The sequence below is a fragment of the Ambystoma mexicanum genome, chromosome 2q (genome assembly GCF_040938575.1).
Source record: "Ambystoma mexicanum isolate Mex_15411 chromosome 2q, UKY_AmexF1_1, whole genome shotgun sequence".
In the NCBI taxonomy this organism is placed as follows: Eukaryota; Metazoa; Chordata; class Amphibia; order Caudata; family Ambystomatidae; genus Ambystoma; species Ambystoma mexicanum.
In genome coordinates, this window is record NC_090924.1 from 1,485,293,867 (window position 1) to 1,485,318,718 (window position 24,852).

At 50.5% G+C, this 24,852-nt stretch overlaps 1 protein-coding gene across 1 annotated transcript in view; it reads right to left on the bottom strand.

Annotated features, from left to right (window-relative positions):
- The window catches only part of LOC138568911 (uncharacterized), a 273,113-nt gene that overhangs the window by 247,924 nt on the left and 337 nt on the right, over positions 1-24,852 (bottom strand). Inside the window, exon 2 of the mRNA XM_069646691.1 lies at positions 24,121-24,176. The gene's annotated coding sequence lies outside the window, so the exon portion shown is untranslated. The remainder of the gene's footprint in view (positions 1-24,120; positions 24,177-24,852) is intronic.

The window sequence follows — 24,852 nt, forward strand, 5'->3', positions numbered from 1 at the left end:
AGACCTCTCAAACTATAGACCAATCTCAAACATTCCATACCCGGCAAAGTTATTAGAGACCTATGCCTACAAACACTTACTGGACCACGCTGAAAATAACCAACTATTGGAACAGGCGCAAGTAGGCTTCAGACCCATGAGAGGAACATAAACGACACTAGTCTCAACAAGGGACGACCTAAAGATGAGCGCAGACTGCAACACCAAATCAGCACTGATACTACTCGATTTTTCAGCAGCCTTCGACGCAGTGAACCACACTGTCCTAATTAACAGACTGGAAGAAATAGGACGCACTGACACAGCGCTGCTCTGGATCAAGTCTTTCCTTTGGGGAATAAACTGAAACAGTATGGTTAAAGCCTTTCAAATCCACACCACGGGACACCACCTGCAGAAGGCTCTTCGCTATACCCACTACTCGTCAACATTTACATGACTATGCTAATCAACCTCATCAAAAGACATTGGGCCTCATTACGAAAACTCGCTACCAGCCTCGGCACCCGCGAATGGGCCATTACCGGCCCATTACAAGATGAATGGGCCAGTAATTGCCATTCTGAGGCCCACTGACTAACATGATAGTCCTACGCAGATGAAAAAACAAATCATCTTCAAATACAGAGACATACAAGAGGAGAACACAACCTGAATAGAGTGGAACTCTACCAGTGGATGAATGCCAACGACCTCAATATCAAAACAGACAAAACGGAAATCATGATTACCCCCAACAACAGAGGAAATAACCAGTACGTCCCATGGCCCACAAACTGGAAAAGCCACCAACACCATCCAAAGCTGTCAAAAACCTTGGAATCCTCATGGACGAGTTAACACTTGAAACACAAGTAAATCGGTATCCAGATATGCTTCTTCCACCTACGCACGATTAAAAAGATTCTCCCATTCCTCTCGTTCACGCACAAACCACTGGCCATCATATCCCTCATAATGTCCAGGATAGATTATGCTAACAGCATGTATCTTGGAATGCCACACTACCTACCAAGGAAACTGCAAAAAATAAAAAACACGGCAACCAGACTACTCCTCAAACTCAACAGATGAAATTGCATCACACCATACACAAAGAAAAAACTGGGTGGATCAGCATTCTCCCGCCTAGCCGTGAAACTATGGAACTCCCTTCCCAGGGAAATACGAACTATGGAGGATCATACAAAATTCAGGGAATGTCTTAAAACCTGGTTCTTCAGCTTCAAACACAATGGGCCTCATTCCGATTATGTAGGTAGCCATGCCGCTCTTAGTGGCATGGCTACCCCCATAATGGGTACCGGGTCCGGGTTCCCTGAATGGGGAAATACCGGGCCATTCCGACCTTGGAGGGCCTGGTATTTCCCCATTCAGGGAACCCAGACCCGTTACATCCCCATTCCCATTTGAGCCCTCAGAGGGCTCAAATGGGAATTGGAAGGATGCTAACAATGGGCCCGTTAATGACGGGCCCGATAGCATCCTGGTCTGTTCGTGGGACCTCGTAATGAGGCAGTAGGGGGTTAACGGCACCGGCAGCTCTACCGGCGCTGTTAACCCCCTACCGCCCAGGTCATAATGAGGCCTAATGAAACCGGCTGAACAGCAGCTGCACACCTCGTAAGCAACTCAATACAGGATGATGGATGAAGTAGCCCAAAGGCAACGCAGGAATGAGGAAGAAGACTGGGAGGAGAAGCTCTTAGTGGAGACCCCCACGCTCCCCGCCCCCTTTTGTAGAGAAAGCCAACTGAGGTACAAGTGCTGGACCCGACACGATCGGACCATAAAAAGAGACCTACGGGAAACATGGGGAGGGAAATCATGGTAGGGAGGCCCCCAGCTAAGGGGCACCCCCCAAGAGAGGGCCAACAGGAGAACAGAAATAAGCGCAAGGGCAGAATCAACTAGATAATAGAAAAAGGCCCAAGGGAAAAGAAGGGGGTGATTTTCCTTCCCCTACTGAGCCACCTTCTGGTCGGAAATACGTCACCTAGCTAGAATAGGGCATGAATTTAAGAGATCTGAAAGCCCACAGCACGACGCATAGGAACCCATTCCTCCCGAAGGAGACAATTATTGAAATGTGAAAAGGGCAAATGGAGGGAGGCAAGGTACAACAAATCAGTGGTACAGTGGATGCAGGAATACTAACAAACCGTACTAAAATGCACCCTTCCACATACACCTCTCACCCTCTGCACTAAAGACAACCACACCTCTACAGCACCCAAAACTGCACGTACTTCACAACCACAACACAGAACACACACAATCTTGCACAACTCCACATGACGGCCACCCTCCGAATATCGCACCCATGCTCAGCGAACAGTGTCTCCGAACTGAAGCTGCCAACAGAACATCACAGCTCTCTTGCTCTTTTTCCCGCTACATCCTACTAACCACGCTACCCTCACTCCTTGCTTGCTTTACAGATCCACCAATATGGCAAGAGACCACACGCAGGTGGTAAATGTGCGAGATATAAAAACCTTTAACATTAACATTGGTAGTACTGCAGTATGAGTGCGTGGGTGTGATACAGGTAAGTAGAAAGTGAGTGTGGAACAGTTGGTACATGGTAAAAGGAGAGAGGTTTGAGTGATAGTAGTAGGAGTGGTACCAGTAGGGTGAGTGGTAGTAATAGGAGGGGGGAGTGGGAGAAGTAGTAGCAGTAGGAGGAGGAGGAGGAGGAGTGGTAGTAGTAGGAGGGGGTGGTACCAGCGGGAGAAGTGGCAGCCCAGGGAAGAGGTAAGCTTTTGTGGAAGTAGGACTATGTGACAAATCCAGATAATTCATCACCCTGCCCCCCTGACCCTGCCTCCCCCCCAATGTGAAACCACCCTCTTTGGGACTCAGGAGATGAGCCTGCTTCACCCAACATCCCCTAGGGGACAGGGCAAGCAGGAATTCACTGGGGGTGACCCCCCGTTAGAGGACAGGCAATCCTAAGGTAAGGATATTTGTGATCCTCTCTTAGCCTAAAAAGATAATAAATGTGTTGGTTACATGGGAATTGAATGGTGCAAGGACTCACAACGTCATACATGAGTGGTTGACTTGTCTTCTAACCGCTTTCAGACATCACCTGTGCCTGAATTGAGAATAAAGAGAACCCCCCGGCACCCTTTTTGGGGTGGAACAAAAATATACGATCCACACTGAGAGGAAAGAGAGTTGCCTACAGAGTAGCCGAGGCGGTAAGACCTCTTCCTGGGAGGTATGTCCGGAGGAGGCAGACCAATGCCCAGTGTGGCGTTCGACCAAGATACCTACAGAGGAAGAAGCCGAGGACACACAAAGGGTCCACAATCAAGAGACTGATGGTGGCACAAGGAACAAGAACCAGCAAAATGCGAGGGTCATGTGAGAGAGTGGGCCCAATGCTAACCATGGCCAAGACAAGAGAAGCCGCAGAACTGACAATAATAGTCACAAAGCTCCACATCTGCACAAGGTGGACCTCAGAGAACCAGGTACAAGGTGGCTCTGGGAGACAGGGGAGGGGGGCCAGCAATACCCCCAAGGCAGGGTGCCAGCAAACATAGCCTACCCTTTAGCACAGGGAGGATAGCTCAGGGGCAAAGCAAGACAACGCATGGTATCACAGGTTCGAATCCCGGCCTCTCATTTTACTAACTTGTCTCCGGTATTAAGCGCATTATAAAAGAATAATTATAATTAATTAATGATAGGGCGGGGCAAGAGAATTAATAGCCCAAGGTGGGGCACAAGAAAATATAAACCAGAGTGGATTGCCATAAAGCATATCCCAGTGCGGGTTGAGAACAAATATACCCCAAGACAAGAGAAACAACAGCCCAAGCTGGGCTCCATGAAACCGAAGCCCAAGTGGGTGCGCCAGATCCCAGACCCCAGACCCAAGTGAGTAATGAGAACGATGGTACCAAAGGACGGGCTAGGAGAGATCAGACAACAAGACAGGATGAGAGCAACCCAAACCCAGGACGGAATATAAAAGGCAAGGAGAGACTCATAGTAGCTTCAACTCTGAAAAGGGCCAGGAGCCCGAGTACCTGTGACTAGGCTCAACACACCAGGCACATCAGGGACAGAATAGGATTTAAATCACTTAAAAATAAAGAATTGTGATGATTCTGATGATGTCATCACTTCTTTCTTGGAAGTAGCCCCTCCTCATGTGGTCAGGGAACAGCAGTTGCTACCTGATCCTGACCCTGATCCTGGGGGTTCCTATGCGAGGGAGGATCACATGAGGGGAGGTGACCCTCATGGGGGAAGACAGAAATCATCAGATGAGACATGGTATATGTTGGATATTCTACAACATTCTATACCTCCCGTTAGCCCCCAAAGTCTTATGGCATACTGCTGAACTGAGGTAGAGACTGTAGCTTTGTAGCCGGTGGCAGATGGAGCCATGCAGGGCAAAGGAGGGGGCGAGAACCGACAGAACACCCCGCCAGCCAGTGCAAGGATGGAGACTCGTTGCTTGACAGTCTGAGTCTGTGGGAACTGTGCACAGCAGAAAAGGACCAAGCGAGGGGGAAGTGATGGGCAAGACGCTCATCAGGGCAGCAGCTTGTAGAAGGCACAGGCAACAGGATACTGAAATTACCCGGTAAACCCACTGAAAGCAGATGGGATACTGGGTTATTTGACGGTGTATGCTGCTTCACAGACCAGGTGGAAGAAAGTCAAGCAAATAGTGAACTGAACATTGCAAACCAAAGGCCATAAATAAATACTGGACAAATGTATTTTGTGGTTGAAAGAAAGATGAAAGAGAGTAAGGCCTGGCAGGAGAGTATACCGGCTGACGGCAAGCTTGTAAAGTAAACTACAGAAAGTTGTGGCAGGAGAGTATACCAGGCAAAGCCAAGTTTGTGAAGTGAAGTGAATGAAGGGAGAATCCTAAGGACCCATGCCCTTAGGACTTTGAATTACATTGAATGTGGAAAACAACCTGGCTGGGGAGTATACCAGGTATTCTGCAAGTCTGGGACCCACACTTAAATTGATTTGTTTTTGAAAGGAAAATCCCAAAGACGATCCATGCTTTTAGGATTTGAGTAATACTGAATGTGAAAAAAAAGCCAGGGGAAGGGAGTCATTTCTCCTGGAGGGAATTGATATGCCAAGAGGAGGAAGTTATTCCTTTGGGATACTAAGAAGTTGTTTCTTTGAACTTTTTGTTTTGCTGTGAAGAAACATGGGGAAGGGAGTAATTTCCTGGAACTGTGAATATTATTCATTTGGAACTTTTGTTGAAGTTATTTTTCTTTTGAGCTTTCAAGGCTAAAGACAATGGGCCTCATTACGACCCAGGCGGTAAATTACCGCCTGGGCCGTGACTTTACCACCATGGCGTAAACTATGTTTACGCCATGGTGGTTGGCGGACTTACCGCCCCATTCCGACCTTGGCGGGGCGGTAAGTCCCCAATCCCCATTTACCCTTCCCCATTCCCATTTTTGCCCCATAGGGCATAATGGGAGTGGGGAAGGCGTTAATTACGCCACCGTAAATTATGGTGGCGTAATTAACTCCTTGGTCCCTTAGCGCCATGGATTTTAACACCTGCTAAAAGCAGGTGTTAAAACCTCCATGGCGCTAAGGGACCTCGTAATCAGGCGGTAAGGGTCGGCGCTGTTTACGCTGCCGTAAACCCCTTACCGCCTGGGTCGTAATGAGGCCCAATGGGCCTCATTACACGGTAGGCGGTGAGCCATGGCGCTATTAGCGCCATGGCTCATGCCGGCAAAATACCGGCACCGCCTTGGCGGAAAGGGGATTTACCGCCCCATTCCAAGGTTGGAGGGGCGGTAAATCCCCTTTCCGCCATTGCCCTTCCCCATTCCCATTTCTGCCCCATAGGGCTCTATGGAAATGGGGAAGGCGCTAATTACGCCACCGCAATTTTGCGGTGCCGTAATTAGCTTCGAGGTCCCTTAGCGGGTTGGACTTTAACGCCTGCAAGAAGCAGGCGTTAATTCCGCCAACCCGCAAAGGGACCTCGTAGTACGGCGGTAAGGGTTAACGGTCACCGTTGCCATTAACGGTGACCATTAACCCTTACCGCCGTCCGTGTAATGAGGCCCAATACCCTTTGCAATTTAGACTTACTTTTCGAATGTGAGGGCTAGGATAGGATATCAGACACAGGATAACTTGCTTTGGACATCTTGACACAGGACAGACCATTAGTGTTTTGTTAAGGTAGGGAAATAACTCCTAGAATGGGGACAGCAAGGCATTTTCCAACCCTTTGATTCTTTGAATAAAAGCTTATAGCAACCACTATGAGTCCTCTGTGTCTACGTCTCATTCCTGGCTCTTCACAGAATCCTTAAGAAAATGATAGCGTGTCCGTCTTCTGATTCTCACTTACCACAAGTAGTAATGTGAGAAGGGTAGAAAGAGGGTGAAAGAGGTAATAACATCAAAGGGTGGAGGTAGAAAAGAGGCGGAGTGAACATCTAACAGACAGAAGAGTGGAGGGAGGAGCTAAGAAGTAGAAGGAGGTAGAGAAGTTGGGGCTGTGGTGAGGGTGAGCATGTTTTGCCTTAGGCAGATACAAACAATGAAGTGTAAGACACTATTCCCAACATTCCATAGCAAAATAAGCAGGGCTATGTAGGGAAAGTCAGGAAGTCCCTGAGGAAGTTCAGCTAGATAAGGTAAGATAAGGCCCTGCACCTGTAGGCAAGACAACAAAGCAAATTAAGATCTTAGCATACTGAGGGTGTAACAATCAGTAGCACTAACTTGGGGATAAGGATGTCTAGACTAGGAGCGTGGCTTGGCAGCAGTGCTTTGAGGAGTGCAATTGGGGAGTTCCCCCAAGATCCGCCGACAGATCCTGATAGCTGGTAGAAACCGTGGCAGAAGCACAGGAAAAGAGGCAGTGAGGTGTCCGGGGGACAGCCGACAGAAACCCTGACGAGAATCGGACCAGGGAGCGATCAGGACGAGCATCAAGGCGATCGCCGAGGCGATCCACAAAATGGTGGGCACGTCTGCCTGAGCCGGTGGAGGAGCTCCACAGGGACGATAAGAGTGGAGGGCACACGAGTGGGAAGCAACCATCAGGTGTTCTGCGCAGGTGGCAATCGGGGAGCTCGACAACATCTTGGGGTTGCAACAAGTGACCCGGGCACCACATGGAGTGGACAGGAGCGAACAAAGGCAGGAAGAGCAGACACCACGCAGGAGAACCAACTGCTGCTGCAGGGGACGCCGAGGGTGAGAGGCGGCACACAGAGAGAACAACAAGGCGCTGGGAACTCCAGCACGAGGAAACCGGACCAGTGCTGCATCTGGTGAGAGCGCGAGAGATGTCTGCGAGGGTGGAGGGGAGAGTGCCTGCATTTCTGGGCGACCAGCCCACCAGGAGAAGCAAAGAGAAGCCGTGTCGGGATGTCAGGGGAACCACCCCTGGCTATTCCGAAGAGGACACCCAGGTACGAGGGCAGCCAGAACAAAGGGCTGCGGAGAGCAACAGTCCATGCATCCCGCGTGTCCTGCTGGCGCTTAGTATTGCTGGAGGCAGCCACGGGAACCGGAGCGCCACCAAAAAGTGGACATAAATGCGGAGGAGACAAGGTTCATAGCCTCACAAGAGCAAATCTGGTGCCGGGCGAGCCCTGAACGGCCTGCATCGGAACCCTGCCAGCAAGGAAGCATCCAGATAAGAGCAATAAAACAACTATAAGGCGGGCCCACCATCAGCCGCCGCCAATGCACGGGGAGGGCTACAGGACCATTGGGAGCACCGGATAGTCAGAAATGAAGCCAGAAATGAAGTAAGTGGAACCAGCAGACCTATACCGGAAGGTCTGCCATTAGTGAGATGGGCTGCCGAGCCGGCAGGCCCAGGACAGCGAGGATGAGGACAGTGGAAGGGGCCAGATCAAGGGGGAAGGCGTATCTGCATACCAGAGGGCCTCACGGCACAGAGCAACTTCCCGAGGGATGGTACGAGGAAAGTTCATGAACAAATAATACTTGATTCGTGGGAGGGCGCAACCCATCCACCTACAAGGTTTACAAGCCCACCTCTGGGAAAGCATGGGAAGCTAGCAGTGACAGAGGAACGTGCCGGTGGAGACCTAAGCAACATAAGGCCATAGCCTAAGCACGCCCAGAACCATTACAGTCTTTGCGCTGGCATGTTAAATTGGGGAATGACAGGAGGACCTGCCTAAAGACGATACGAGAGCGCATAACTCGGCAACAGCACAAGTAGCCTGGGAAGCAGATGTTCCGTGGCGCGGGAGCGCATCTCCCACAGTTGGATATACTGGCACAGTGCAACCTCCTGAGAGACAAAACACGCCAAAGGGCTACAAGCAAGCTCTGCAGACAAGACCAGCATAGCACGGCAAGTCAAGCCACATAACGTGGGTGGCCGCAGTCCACCGGCTCACAATCAAGCATTAACCTGCCATATGGAAGGGGGCCTGGACCCAAGAGACCTAACGGACCCCTGGCGTATAAGGGCTGGTAGAGACCACTGGGGAGAGGGGAGGCATCCCGAACATGAGAGGAGTCAAGCTCCACAGGACACAATAACATAGGTCCTTGAAGGGGAATCAGCGTTGCGAGGCAAAATACATACTACATGGGAGGACACAGTCCATTAGCCCACAATCCTGTGTCTGCTAGCAGGAAGACGGTGGGCCAGGCATCAAAAGCACAACGCCCAGAATACGGGACGGGTCGAATGCAGCCTACTGCTCCCACCCAGCTGGAGGGAGAGGCCGGCTGGAGCAGAGAGACAAGCAGCGGGGAACGGGGGCCTACCTCGCATCAATGGGCACAATGGCACAGCGTAGCTTCCCGAGGAACCACATACAAAGGGACCACAAACAAAGTCATTGGACATGTGGGAGGACACGGCCCACTCGATTACAGATGGCAGGCTGTCTTGCACATCGAGAACCCCAGAGGCTGGATAGAACGACCAGAAAAGGTCAGTGGTACCAACGCAAAAACACAGTAAGGCCTGGGAGCCCTAAGTGCCGTCACCAGCAGTGACAGCTGCACACAGGAAAGGGGGCTTGCAGCGGGCATGAACACCCTGAGTGCACCCACAAGAAGAAAGTCACGTAGGGGGCAAAAGGATCTAGAGCCAGAGAACATGACGACGGCGCAGGTGAGGGGCTAAGAACGGCCCTCTCAGGCATAGGAGGTGCGTGGATGCGGACACCCCCTCCAAGAACATCGGCATTGGCCTGAAGGGCGTCGCATTGAAATCCACACCTAGGTGCAGCGGGTGAAAGGGCTGAATGAAGCCTATGTCAGCCATATGTGGGACGCCACAACCCATCAACTAGCCACAAGGCGAATACTGCGGGGTACGGCCCAGACCCCACAAACGCTGGATCAGCAGAAGGGCAGCGACCTGAAGTGGAAGCTGTAGGGTCATACAGCAGATGGCGCTGGGCCAGAAATAATCCACTTGGGAGAGAGTGGACAGCCGAACAAGGGAAGCAGTTAAGAGACAGTTTATCCCCAATAAACACTGGAGAAGCTGTGGCCCCGACGCAGAAGCACAAAGGCCATGAGTGCAAACATGCCGGACAAGCAGAAGGGAAGTAAAGCGAGGCAAACCATCATGGAGTCGTTCCCTCGGAAGAACTAGGAGACGCAGCCCGAGACACATGAGACCAGCATGACCGCATCCAACCCCACGCAGGGGGAGATCAGACAGGTGGAAGGCAGCATATTGGAAGCCATAGAGGCCCTTAAAGCATCGATAGAAGGCAAGCTGGATGCGGTGATCGTAGATGTGGGGCTCCTCAGGCAGGACACAAGGAACTTAGCGGAAAGAGTGACAACAGTGGAACAGCAGGAGCAGAGCAACACGCGAATGGGGTGAACACCCAATCCCAAATGGCAGAGGTACTGGAACGCGTGCGCACGCTGGAACGCAGAGCGGAGGATGCAGAGGGGAGAGTCCACTGCAACAATGTGTGCATAGTTGGGCTGCCGGAGGGGAGGAAAGCAGAGACCCCACAAACTACATAGAAAGCTTACTGCTCCAGGAAGTGTGGGCAGGGAACCTGTCTCAAGGTTTCGTTGTGGAGCGGGCACACAGGACTCCGACCAGGAGACCCCGAGGCCAGTAAAAAAGATTATGAACTTCAAAGACCAGGAGAAGATCCTGACATTCTCAAGGGAGTGTGGGGTGATAACGAGGAATGGTGCAAGGATAACCATTTACCCAGACTATACGGCACTAGTGCAAAAGCAACAAGCACAGTTTTGGCCGACCAAGGAACGCCTTCAAGCTGCGGGTAAGAGATTCAGGTTACTATATCCTGCCAAACTAAAGGTGCTGCACAACGATAGGTCGCACATCTTTGAGACCACAGCTGAGGCCCAAGAGTGGATGGACCAGCAGGGGATCCCACACCTGGGAGGGGGAAACGAGAGGAACAGACATGCACCTCTGTGAAGCACGGAGGGAGGAGTGGGATAACAAGACACCTACAGTATGCATGGACCTGCAGTTAGACAGACAAGAGACTACACAACTTTGGGCAAGCCGGCGAAAGCTAAAGAAAACCCCACAATGCAATGGAACCTGAAATCTTGGGGAGTACCTAGATGAAACATGAAGAAGTGGAATACACAGACGAGTTTAAGTACAAAGACCTGAGCCGGCAGTAAGAAACGTGGGAGCCGGAAGTTACCGAGAGCAGGCCGCCAAGACCCACAGAGGTAACCCTGCAGAACGATAGGACTTGTGATGCCAGTTTCAAGGCACCACGCCACAATGTGTGCACCCACAAAATGGAGGGCAGCACCTGGAAAACGGCTGAGCCCGAGCTGCGGGAGGGTTGTTGGGCGTTTGTTTCTAGTTATAGTAGTTGTGTGGTTAGGTTTGTTGGGTGAAGGCATGAGTGGAGAAGAAACATTGAGCGACGAGGACACAGCGAGGGCAAAAAGGAGGAGTGTTCAAAGCTACATCCGAACTTAGGGATCCAGCGAAGCACACCAGGGACGGAAATATGCCCAGAACAGGAACGGGGGGGACCGAAAGAGCCCAGAGGAGCCAACAGCACCCCCACGAACTGGACAAAGGAAGGGCGAGCCCAGAGGTGCCAAATGCCAGACAAACACCAACACATGGGCCCATGGGAATGAGCGGGCCACTGGACTCAATATATACATGGGCCAGGAAGCATTGAATGTAGTCACTTGGAACGTCAGGGGATTAAATGTTAAGAGGCTGAGAGTTTACACCTGGCTGAATAAGACGAGGGTCCACATCGCAATGTTACAGTTTCAACTACATTTAGCCGAGCGCAGAATCTGCACATGATTTCCTTAGTTTTATTCCTGATGGCCAAAATTTAATTTGTTTTCAGTACGTTTAGCCTCACTCTCATAAAGGTTGAACTTATCTTTTTGCTAGCAAATTTGACCAGGTAGTGTATCGGTTCGTTCAATTTTTGGGCGCTGCTAGGTAAGTGGCTTGTGAGTTTATAGCTTGCAGCAGTCTTCAGCGTATCGCACCCGTCTGTTTCTTTAAATTGTTTTGCGGTTTTAGTCCGATTTTTCTGGAGTTCTTCCTCCAAGCTCCCGATATCTTCCAGGAGCGCAAAATTATTGATGGTCCAGTTTGCTAACATTTTGTTTGTTCCTTTGTTCATTTCTTCGTGAATCAGTGAGTGGACTTTTTGCGTAGACAATTGTATTTTCCTAAACAGCATTAATCCGTTAAGACCCACTGTGCCTTTCAGTGATGTTAGACTCAATTCTCTTTGAATGGACCGGTGTGGATGGTGGAAGACCAAGCAATTTCCTCCAAATCACAACTTCCAGTTTGTTCCAAATGCCCGGAGGAATTGCCAGCATTGCTTCGGCTCCGTGATTTGTAGAGGGTTAGTGCCGCTTTTAAAGAGAAGCGACCAAATATTTTGTCCAGCAATTTTGTCTGGTTTGTCAGACTTTTCTTGCATCAGTATTTCTTGTACGTTGTTGCTGATGGTGACCCCTAAATATCTGAAGGTTTTTACTTTTTCTAGGCGTTCTTTCACTAGGACCCAGGAAACTTTATCTTTTTGTCTTGCTGTTTTCTCGAAGCTCATCACTTTAGTTTTGTTTGAATTCATCTCTAAGTCATTGGGGGACATTACGACCCTGGCGGTAGGGGTTTAACAGGGCCGGTAGAGCTGCCAGTCTAGATGACAAGAAAGGTATTAAGGTGGCCGTAGGTCACATGGGGAAAGTTCTATTCTTGGATAAGGTGCCCAAATTGCCCCAAAACCAATAGGTTGCATCCATTGGGCATCATTACGAGTTTGGAGGTAGCCATGCTGTCATTACCGGCATGGCTACCTCCAAACACGTGTCCTGGTCCCAAAAAAAGGGAATTACCGGGCCATTCTGACTTTTGCGGGCCCGGTAATTCCCATTTTCTGGACCCGGGCCTGGTACTTCCCCATTCCCATTTGAGCCCCCATAGGGCTCAATGGGAATGGGGAGGATGCTAACAACGGACCCGTTAACGACAGGTCCGTTGTTAGCATCCTGGTCTGCTCGTGGGTCCGGTATACATGTCTGGCCAGACCAGACATGCATACCGCCACCCGCAAGCAAACTCGTAATGTGGTGGCCCGGTATGAAAGTTGCTGCTACCTTACCATCGCCGACCGGAGCCACCGTGCTCCGGTCGGCGATGGTAAGGTAGTAATATTTGATCCAAGGACGCTCTCGCCTGCACCGTCGACCGCTTTGTCCAGCTGGAGAAAGCCGAGGCCGCCGACGAGCATCCGTCGTTGGGTTTCCTGCCACCTAAAGACCACAGAGACGCCGACGACTCAACACCCTTGCTGGGCCACAGTTCTTCAAACTCTTTGCGGTCCTGAACTATCATCACCGAGGTGCCCCGCACTCCACTTCCTTGCAGGATGCCAAGGCTCCGTCGTCGACGTGCACCGCTAGGAACAAAGCTGCCACCTCACTGTCGTCATTCAACCCTTTTCCTCGTGGGATCTCGACGATCCATGGCTGCTCCTTAAAGGGAGCCGCTCAAGAAGGATCCAACGACGAACTCTGCTATTCCAGGTACATTGGGGTAGCAGAACAATTTTAGAAGGAAATAAGACTCTTGTGAACAATATATGGACTGGGCTTGTATGATATCTTTATTTACAGGTTTCCCAGGTGGGGGCGGGGGGGATCTCCACACAGAACTGTGTCTAGGTAACAGGGCCAGTATTCTGCCAATTGTTCTAACCAACTGCTTTCCTCCTATGTCTATTGTTCGTTACCTCTATTAATTGATTTGTGTGATATTTAACCAGAGTACAGTTGATGCACTTTAAAGGAATCTAATAATAACTGTGGTACCACTTAGAACTGTATATATTTGCCATTATAGATTCAGTGAGCACTAAGTGAGTTATTGTGATTGTGTACAAAACCTTGAACTTAATTATATAAAGACTGTGTTTTAACTAATACAATGGCCCTCATTACGACCCTGGCGGAAAGGGGTTTACGCCGGCGTAAAGCATGGCGTACCTTTCCGCCTGACTACGAGTTCCCGTAGCGCCATGGTGATTTTTACGCCTGCTTTTTGCAGGCGGAAAAATCCATGGCGCTACGGGACTCGTTGTTAATTACGCCACCGTAATTTACGGTGGCGTAATTAACGCCTTCCCCACTCCCAATATACCCTATGGGGCAAAAATGGGAATGGGGAAGGGTAAATGGGGATTGGGGACTTACCGCCCCGCCAAGGTCGGAATGGGGCGGTAAGTCCGCCAACCACCATGGCGGAGTTGGCAGCTTAGCGCCATGGACCATGGTGCTTCACCTCCTGAGAAGCTAGGCCCTGATTGCTCATCCATTGCTACCAACAATAGAGAATCTTGGCTGGGGTCCTCTGTGCCTCTCCTCTGCCATATAGAGAGCAGGAGCACAGACACCCCCCTCCAGTCTTTACACTGGTGGCCATGGTGGGATGCTTATGGTTTTAAGAATCAGTGTATAACCGTGCCACTTACAAAATATCTACACTTTGTTAAATTGAGGTTTAGTTGTGTACCAGATATCTGCATTACAAGCAATGGAGTCTATTGCAAATGGTAAATTGACTGGGATGAGCTTAGAGGCTCTCCAGAGTGCTTGTGAAGCCAAAGAGTTAGACTTTGTGGATAAGCCTAGGGCTGAGCTGATAGCTGCCCTGGTGGACTACCAGACTGATGGTGAAACTCTTGAAGGGGGGGATGCAACCAATGAGGACTCTGCCCCTGGGGTTGTTGCTGAATCTGTTTCTGGGAATGCCACCATTCCTGCTGCCTCTGTTCCGGCCTCCAGCAATGTTTCTTCAGGGAATGCCGTGGAACTTGAGTTGATGAAATTGACCTTTGAATACCACAAGTTGGAAATAGAAGCTGAGCTTAAGAAAGCGGAGCTGGCACAGCAAGTGGAAGTCAAGAATAGGGATCTTGAACTCAAAGACAAGGGGCCTCATTACTGCTTTGGCGGTAGCCATGCCCTTAATAAGGACATGGCTGCCACCAAAACGGGGTCCGAGTTCCCTGAATGGTGAATTACCGGGCCATTCCGAGTTTGGAGGGCCCAGTAATTCCCCCTACAGGGAACCCGGGCCCGGACCTTCCCCATTCCCATTTGAGCCCCCATAGGGCTCAATGGGAATGGATGCACGGAGATAACAACAGGCCGATTACGACCGGCCCATTGTTAGCTCCCTGGTCCCCTCGTGGGATCCGGTAAGGACGTCTGGTAAAACCAGACGTCCACATCGGGTCCCGCGAAGGGACCTCGTAATGAGGCAGAATGGGTTTAACGGGTCTGCATCCATTAGCGGCACCCGTTAACCCTTTCCGCCAATGTTACAACGAGGCCCAAGGACACTGAATGTCAGAGAATCCAGGTAGAGAAAACTAGAGTGGAGACTTTGAACTGTGTTGTGCCTTATGGTCGCCTTCAGACCACATTTGAACTGTGTTGTGCCTTATGGTCGCCTCCAGACCACATTTGAACTGTGTTATGCCTTATGGTCGCCTTCAGACCACATTTGAACTGTGTTGTGCCTTATGGTCGCCTTCAGAGCACATTTGAACTGTGTTGTGCCTTATGGTCGCTTTCAGACCACATTTGAACTGTGTTGTGCCTATGGTCGCTTTCAGACCACATTTGAATCGTGTTGTGCCTTATGGTCACTGAACCTATCCACCCCTGCCTACCGCAGGCTAAGTCCACCCAACCTGACTGTGTCACCCTCCACAAACAGTCCCACCCAGCATACTATCATGCCTATAACGTCCTGCAAGCTCACCGCTGCCACCATCACGCTGCTCACTCTCCTCGCAACACTCACTGTTCTCCAACTCTTTTCTCCTATCCATCCCCTCTTACCCACACCACCGAGCCCACTCCTCTACCCCCCCAAGCATCTCGATACCACTGCTACCACACACTCCATGCCACCACGCACACCTTGTATCGTAATCATGATTAGGCTAGAAAGACTTAGAGCTCGCACACAGACCACAGACTTTAACACACTTCCCTCTCCCACAGAATACAGAAACTATAGACTGAGTTCCCGCACTTCCTTTCAGTGCCCCCGCCTGGGACACCCACTCTCCCCCTGCCCACCACTCACCAACCATGCCACATCCCACGATACCACCTCACATAACATACCGGAGACCACCACTCGCACGTCCCCAAACAAAACACACACACCGCACACCTAATGCACCAACAAACCACACACATCACATCAAATGTGCCCTCCTCAATGTCCGATCTCTCCCAGCTCATGCATCTGATATTCATGAACTCATAACCAACAACAACATTGACCTTCTAGCAATCACTGAAACATGGTTACATGAAGCTTCAGGCCCTTCCGTTGCACTTGCACTACCACCTGGCTTCACCATACTCAGACAAGACAGGCTAGATCGTACAGGAGGCGGAGTGGCCCTCATCTATAAGGAGAGCCTCCAGCTCCGACCTGTCAGTCACCACTCGATCAACAACTCTGACCTCTTATCGGCCAAACTCACTCTGTCACCCAACAGCACCATTAACATTCACCTTCTTTACCGCCCCCCAGGCAACACCCTAGACTCCCAGGACAACATCATCCACATCCTTAGCAATAATATCAAAAGCTCCACCAAAACCATTCTACTAGGAGACTTCAATCTCGGATTCAATGATACTAAGGACAAATCCGCAACTACTCTCACCAAGGAACTTAATGACCTGGGCTTCACCCAAAAAGTAGAAAGTCCTACCCACGCCAAAGGCCGCATTCTTGACTGGATTGCAGACCATAACTGCCTCTCCACTATCACCTCTAACTCCTCTCTACCCTGGACTGACGACAACTGCATCGAGTTCTCTATTCCTATCACCAAAAACTACAAAACCCTAACCCCTGCTGGCACTGCACAAGTCAGAAGCAAAAAAAAAAAAAACTAACAGAGGACAACCTGCGCCCATACCTCAATACCACCAAGCTAGCTCCCCCATTCGCTAATGACCCCAATATCCTAGCAGACATCTACAATGATGTCATCACTAAAGCCATTAACGAAATAGCCCCACTCGAATGGAAAAAAGAGAAGAAATCCCTGCATGCCAACTCATGGTTTACTGAGGAACTGCACTCAATGCGATCCCACAAAAGAGTAGCACTAAAGAACTGGCAATCTGACCCCTGCACCAGTACTAAAAACAAATTCAATTCAATCTCCCTCCAATACAAGATAACTATCACCGATGCCAAAGCCAAAGCTTTCAACACACAAATCTCCAATGCCAAATCACACTCTAAAGAAATCTTCGCCATCTTCAATGAGCTCATCTCCCCCCCATTACTCCGGACGAAATCATCAAAGATGAAGCCTGATGTACCAGCATTCAAGCTGCCATGCTAAACAAAATTGACCTTCTCCAAAAGAAAATCAAAGACCACTGCAAAACACTTCCTCAGCAGAGAGGAACCAAACCCACTAACACCCCGCCCACCACATCCAAGCCCACCATACCTGACTTCTCCTTCAGAGACGTCACTGAATCAGAAGTTATCAACCTACTAAAAAATCTCAAACCCTCCCCCTGTAAAGGCGATATATGCCCACCTAAACTCGTCAGAGACTGCGCAGACTGCTTTGCGCCGCTCTTTACGGCATTCATCAATGCGTCCTTTAAAACAGGCATCATCCCAGCCAACCTCAAAGAGGCTTGGGTCGGGCCCCTCCTAAAGAAACCTACTCTTGAACCCTTACAACCTAACAACCTACAGACCAATAACAACAGTGCCATTCCTCTTGAAATTACTGGACAAAGCCGCACATTGCCAAATCCAGCATTTACTGGAAACTCACTCCATCCTCGGGACCAGGCAGTCAGGCTTCCGGAAAGGACATCGCACAGAAACAGACGTAGTGGATCTGAAGAGTCAGATCACCCAAATCATGGACAAAGGCAAGCCTGCTCTTCTGCTCCTTCTAGATCTCTCAGCCGCCTTCGATCTAGTTGATCATAAGACTCTCACATCACACCTCACACACTCAGCCAACTTCTCTAAAGAATAAGCTCTCTGGATCAACTCCTTCCTAGAGGGAAGAGCCATGAAAGTCTTCTCGGACATCTCCAACGACTATCCACTGCGGGGTCCCCCAAGGATCATGCACTGCACCCACACTATACAACTTGTTCACCAAGCCCCTCTTTGACAAACTCGACTCATATGGCATCACATACACATACACGAACTAGGTGGACGACACACAAGTACATCTTCCCCTCTCAGGTTCATACAACAAAGACGCTAAAGCACTCCATACAATCTACTCCATCATCAAGGCATGGATGGCACTTAATGGTCTCTGCCTCAATGGAGACAAAACTGAAATCATGATATTAGGTCAACAAAACACTCTAGACAAACTTGACAAACTGTACGCTAACTTCTCCACTGACAACTCCATCATCCCCGTATCCACAGCCGTAAAGACACTGGGAGTATACCTTGACTCTTCTCTATCAATGACCAGACAAGTTAACGCAATCACTTCCACATCTGCGCACACCACCAAACTCCTAAATGCCATCAAGCCTTACCTTTCCAAACCCAACTGCCTCTCCATAGCTAGGGCCACCATTGGAGCCAAACTGGACTATTGTAATGCACTCCTAGCAGGCACATCAGCCAAAAACCTACACAGACTACAAGTCTGCCCACTGGCTCCCGGTCAAAGAGCGGATCTCTCTCAAAATCCTCACACTCACTCACAAATGCCTCTCCCTCTCCGCCCCGTCCTATCTATCAGAAACCATCCTCAAACCATCCTCTTCCCGTCCCACTAGGCACCTACCTAATACCTTAAAAGGTTCAGGGATTATGCCCCGAACACCGCACAAGATCGCTTTCTCAGCAACATCCTCCCCACGCTCACCTCCTTCACAAAAGGGCGCCTGCTAATCGGAGGAGACTCCAACCTCACCCCAGACCCTAACATGTACAAGACGCCCCCCCCTCCAGGGAGGACTTCTCGCGGGCACTGGGAATGGCAGAATTTCTGAGGAACACAGGCACCGTTGACACCAGGAGACTGGCTCACCAGGGAGAACGAGACTACACATTCTACTCCCATGTACACAGAGTCTACTCAATGATTGATCTCCTGCTGATGTCAAGCGAACTCTACCCCTGCATTGCGTTACCGTAATTACTTCCAAGGTCCCTTTGCGGGTCCCTTCCTTAACGGCTGGTGAAACCGGCCGTTATGGTAGGGACCCGCAAAGGGACCTCGTAATTGGACGGTAAGGGGTTACCGGCACCAGTGCCCTTACCGGTACTGGTAATCCCTTACCGCCTGGGTCGTAATGAGGCCCCTTTTCCCCAAGGCAAGTTCCCTAGCAGGTACCAAGGATTGGAGATTCTGTGTGGACTACCGAGGAGTCAATGGCGTCACCAAAACTGACACGCACCCATTGCCCAGGGCTGATGAGCTCGTGGACACCATAGGTGCTGCCAAATTTGTGAGCAGCTTTGACCTTACCTCAGGCTATTAGAAATAGCTCTGACGGACCATGCCAAGGAAAAGATGGCGTTCTCAACACCAGAGGGACTCTACCAGTTTAGGGTCATGCCTTTTGGGTTGAAGACACCTTCCAGAGATTGGTCAATCATGCGCTCAGTGGGCTAGAGGCCTTTTGTGTCGCCTACTTAGACAGCATTGCTGTCTACAGTTCCACCTGGGAAGAGCATTTGACACATCTGGATAAGGTGTTGCAGGCCTTGAAAAGGGCTAACCTCACTATCAAGCGCCAGATAGCTCAGGGGAAAGTCACTTATCATGGTCATGAGGTAGGAGGGGGTCAAATCCAACCTCTCCCCAGTAAAGTACAGGATGTACATGACTAGGAGACTCCTACTACTCAAACCCAGGTGAGAGCCTTTTTGGGCCTCACTGGATACTATCGCAACTGGATACTATCGCAATTCCATGGCGGACTATGGAACCATAGCTGCACTACTGACAGCTCTGACTTCACCCAAACAGCCTAGTAAGGTTAATTGGACTGAAAACTGTCAGAGTGCCTTTAATGGCTTGAAAGAAAGTCTGTGTAGGGCACCTGTGTTGTGTGTGCCTGCCTACAGCAAACCCTTTATCATCCAGACGGATGCCTGCAACACCTGCATTGGAGCTGTCTAGTCCCAGTTAGCATATTCATCAGTAGACAACTCAAGGGTAGAGAACTCAAGTGGGCTACTGTTGAAAAGGAATGTTTCAGCATAGTTTGGAGCCTTAGGCGTTTTAGGCCCTACCTTACGGGGTCTACCTTCAACGTCCAAACAGATCATAAGCCCGTTAAACCCATTCAGCCACATTACGAGGTCCACGGTAAGCACGCCTGGTGGCGGTAGCGAGCATGGCGGTAGCCGTGCCTGCCATACAGGCATGTCTACCCCCATGCTCGTAATGAGGCCTATTGGGCCTCATTACGTCTGTGGCGGTAAGGAAACAACGGCGCTGGTAGTGCTACCGGTACCATTGTTACCATGCCACCACATTACGAGTTCTGCTCCCGGGTCCCGCGAGCAGAACAGGATGCTAGCAACGGTACCGTTATGAACGGTACCGCTGCTACTATCCTCCCCATTCCCATTGAGCCCTATGATGGCTCAAATGGGAATGGAGACGTAACGGCTCCGGATCCCGCGAAAGTGAAATTACTGGGCTTTCCAAGTTCGGAATGGCCCGGTAATTCCCCTTTCGCGGGACCCGGAACCTGACCCGAGTTTGGGGGTAGCCATATCCTTATTAAGGGCATGGCTACCTCCAACCTCATAATGAGGCCAATGGGCCTCATTATAACTGTGGTGGTAAGGCAACAACGGCGCCGGTAGTGCTACTGGCGCCACTGTTACCTTGCTGCCAAATTACAAGTTCTGCTCGCGGGTGCCGCTCTGCACGCCTGGTCAGACTAGGTGTGCAGAGCAGCACCCACGAGCAGAACAGGATGGTAGCAACGGTACCGTTATGAAAGGTACTGCTGCTACCAAGCCCTATGGGGGCTCAAATGGGGATGGGGATATACCGGCACCGGGTCCCGTGCAAGGTAAATTACAGAGCCTTCAAAGGTCGGAATGGCCCTGTTTTGTCTTGATGGTCGTGTAGATTATTAGAATCTCCGTCCCCAAGTACCACACGGGAAGATAGTAAGACAACTGCCTGTTCAGTCTTTGAGGCCACAGGTGTTGAGTGCCGTCAGACTGGAACCAGGAACGCCGGAAGGACCCCTGACCACTACAAGGCAAGCAATGAGTACATGTAAGACAATGGCAATGCAGTATGTAATCAGAACACCAGAGAAGCACCAAAATAAGGCTTACCTAAATGGAGGGGAAAGGATGCCTACCATACCCCGGGTGGGAAAATGGGGGCAGGAGCCTGCAGATAACCGGCGGCAGCAGAAGGCGGGTAAGTCTTCAGTAGCACTCTCGATGGAGAATTAACACCTGAGCCGGCAGCGAGGACTAATGCTCAGGGTGACAAGTCCAGGGGAATCCAGATCAAAACCAGGTAACAAAGCCAAGAGTCGGAAGTTCCAGGAAAGACAAAACAGTATGACAGTTCAAGGGAGAGACAAAGGAATCTGTGAAGCTGTCCGTAGTCAAAGTAGCCGTAGGTATCAAAGGAACAAAGCGCCAAACAGTACTCGTAGGAAAGCAGCTGTGAAGCGTTGTTTGAGCGCTTACTTGGTCCTTTTAACTGCACTGATGAGTCATGTGACCCGAGTCACATGACGTGTGCTCCATGTCACGTGTTCAGTGTTGATATCAGGTACTCGCTTCTTCCTGATCACGTGACGAGGAGGCCGATGTGAAACCAGGTAGTGCCGATGTCCACGGCACACCGTTGAATAACACCATGGTATTTGCCAGTGGAGGAACGGTCGCAAGGATCTCGGGTGACCGTTCAAGCCTCTCCTCTTCCGGGTGTGCCGGATCTGATCACCAAACGGCTGCCGTCGGGTATGTGGAGGTAAACAGGATATAGAGGGGGATTGGGGTCTCGTGACAGGAGACATGACAGGCCCGGTAATTCCCCTTTCGTGGGACCCGGTGCCGTACCCGAGTTTGAGGGTAGCCATGCTCCAAACTCGTAATGAGGCCCATTGGGTGTCATTACGAGGAAAGCGGCCACTGAATGAACGGTGCCGTAAGGAACCGGCACCGTTTATTGCGGGCCGCCTCATTACGAGGTCTGCAGCAGGTCCAGCTGAGGACGCCTGGCCAGATCAGGCTTCCTTAGCGGGATCCGCTTGCAGACCAGGATGCTAACAACGGGCCCATCATTAGCGGGCCAGTTGTTAGCATCCTCCCCATTCCCATTGAGCCCGATGGGGGCTCAAATGGGAATGGGGATGTACCAGGTCTGGGTCCCAGGAAAGGGAATTACCGGGCCCTCCAAGGTCGGAATGGCCTGGTAATTCCCTATTCCTGGAACCCAGACCCGGTACCCGGTATGGGGGTAGCCATGCCGCTAAAAGCAGCATGGCTACCTCCATGCTTGTAATGAGGCCCATTGGGCGGTAGCCGTGCCCTTATTAGTCCTTATTAAGGGCACGGCTACCGCCAAACTCGCTACCATCACCCACGAATGGGCCATTACCGGCCCATTACGAGATAAATGGGCCGGTAATTGCCCATTTGCGGTGCCGGTGTGGGCGGGCACCCCATCCCCATTCTGCCCCACAGGGCAGAATGGGGGTGGGGAGCATGGTTGCACCGGTACCGTCTATAACAGTGCCGGTGCAATCACGAGTTCTGCTTGCTGGTGCCGCTCTGCACGCCTGGTCTGACCAGGGGTGCAGAGCGGCACCCGCAAGCAGAACTCGTAATGTGGCGGTACAGTAACAATGGCGCTGGTAGCACTTCTGGTGCCGTTGTTGCCTTATCGCCACATTCATAATGAGGCCCATTGTGTCCATCTAGGAAGGGTGAAGGACTGAATGGACCTGCAGGGATTTGATCTGGTGAACACGAGGTCAAGAATACGTTCCGGTGGAGCAGGGGTCTGAACACTTTGGATTTTCAGATGTTTTGGACTACAACTGTCATCAGCCCATTCCAGTATACGTAATATACTTGTATACAGGCGCGTTATAAATGAAGTCATATCATATAAACAGTCAGGGATATGGAAGTCTAACGGCAATCGTCTCCAGATCATCCAACGCTGGCTGTGGTAGTAAGCCTCTTGCAAGCCCTGTATTCCGACCTTTACTTTCTGGGCATGAATCACTTCTCCTCCCCGATTCCCTTCTATCCATCAACCTCACTATACTCCTGCCTGTATCGCCTGCCTTGTTCGTGCCCCTCCCCCGTAAGCATTCTGCCAGCTCTGAATCACTAATACTCACAAGCTTATCGTTCTGACAGAACTTCCAATGCCGGATGAACTTTCTGTTCCCGAATATTTATATCCTATATTACTGCTCAGAACCTTGTTCTTCGCTGCCCACCTGCCCATCCCCTTTGCACCTACCGTGGGGCTCCATGTTCTGCTGCCTTTGTCTGGCTTGCATCATCATATTTGCTCAATATTCCTATCTTGGCACGCTAAATTCCGTTGGTAAAACTGCTCGTATTTTCATGAGTATGGAAAGTCACATCTACTGTATACATCACAACTGTATCCTCCTTTTGGGATCTGCGTAATGCAATTTGACTTTTATGCTGCAGCATCCTGAGGTGAGACTTTGCCTGTCTGTATCATCATACCATTTTGACTTTCATACTGCCGGATGTAGCCCCCTCCCCCGCATCATGAGGGGAGGCTTTGCCTGTCTGTATCATCATACCACTTGAACTTCTTACGCTGCCGGATGTAGTCCCCTGCACCATGAGGTGAGGTTTGGCCATGCTGCTCAGACAAACAAATCTGTACAACTGAAACCATACGATATGTCTTGCACTTGACTAATGTACCACACACTTCTGTAACTAGCGCCTAGATAGATACGTCTGTGTTTTGAGTGCTGTAATGAATGCAAAAATGAATAAAATAAATAAATAGTCCAAAACATCTGTTCAGCTACAGCTGGCAGATCTCTGCTGTAGCAGATGCATTAGTCAACTGAGCCAGAGACTGCTCCCCTGAAGCAGGGATCCGCGCGTCATAGGTATCACTTCCATGAAGCAGAGGCATTGCTAGCGCGGGGCTGGGGGAGGGAGGATGAAGCCCCAGGTCTTTTGGTTGTAGCCCCGGATAAAAGCTCAGGGGCTACACCCAAAAGGATATAGCTAGCCCTGAGTCCTGACAGTCCCGACATTAGCAAAGCCCCAGATCTTTTCCAGATTTAGCAACACCCCCCCATGCCCTCAGGAAGAGACAGAAGAGGAGGGAAAGGGGGGGAAGGTGGCGAGGGCAGGGGGGAGACAAGCAACCTCAAAAGCACAGAAATGAAGGCATTGCAGCAACTATTTACCTTCTGCAGCCTGCGCTCAGGAAGAGACAGAAGAGGAGGGAAAGGGGGGGAAGGTGGCGAGGGCAGGGGGGAGACAAGCAACCTCAAAAGCACAGAAATGAAGGCATTGCAGCAACTATTTACCTTCTGCAGCCTGCGCTTCGTTTTCTTTCGATGACTCAGCAATAGTGCATTCAGATCTGAAAAAGCAAACACCACGGGCTCAATTCAAATGAACGTTATTATTATTATGGATAATTAATGTGAAATGTGTCGAGCCCCCCCCAATTATCTGCCTTAAAACACATGAGGCCTGATTACAAGTATGGCGGTAAGGCAACGGTGCCAGTAGTGCTATTGGCACCATTGCTAGCTTACCGCCATACTACGAGTTCTGCTTGCGGGTGCCTTTGCAGCCATCAGGTCTGACCTGGTGGCTGTAGCGGCACCTGCGAGCAGAATAGGACTGTTACACCGGTACCGTTATTAATGGTACTGGTGCTATCACCTTCTACATTCCCATTCAGCCCTATAGGGCTGAATGGGGATTGGGAATCCCTTATTACCGGCACCCGCGAATAGGCAATTACTGGTTATGCCAAACTCGGCATGACCCGGAAATTAGCCATTCGCGGGTGCTGGTAAAAAATGGATACCGGCAGAAGCCGTGCCTGTGTTACAGGTACGGCTACTGCCAGCCTCGTAATGAGGCCCATGAAGTCGCTATTTATGCAGGAAAACAAATAATAATTAGGCATTTATATAGCGCTACGAACCCTCAGGTATCTGAGCGCTGCTTATTATTACCCACGGTGTGTGGTGCTCATTTATCGACCTCGGAAGGATGAAAGGCTGAGTTTGGCACTGCCAGGATTC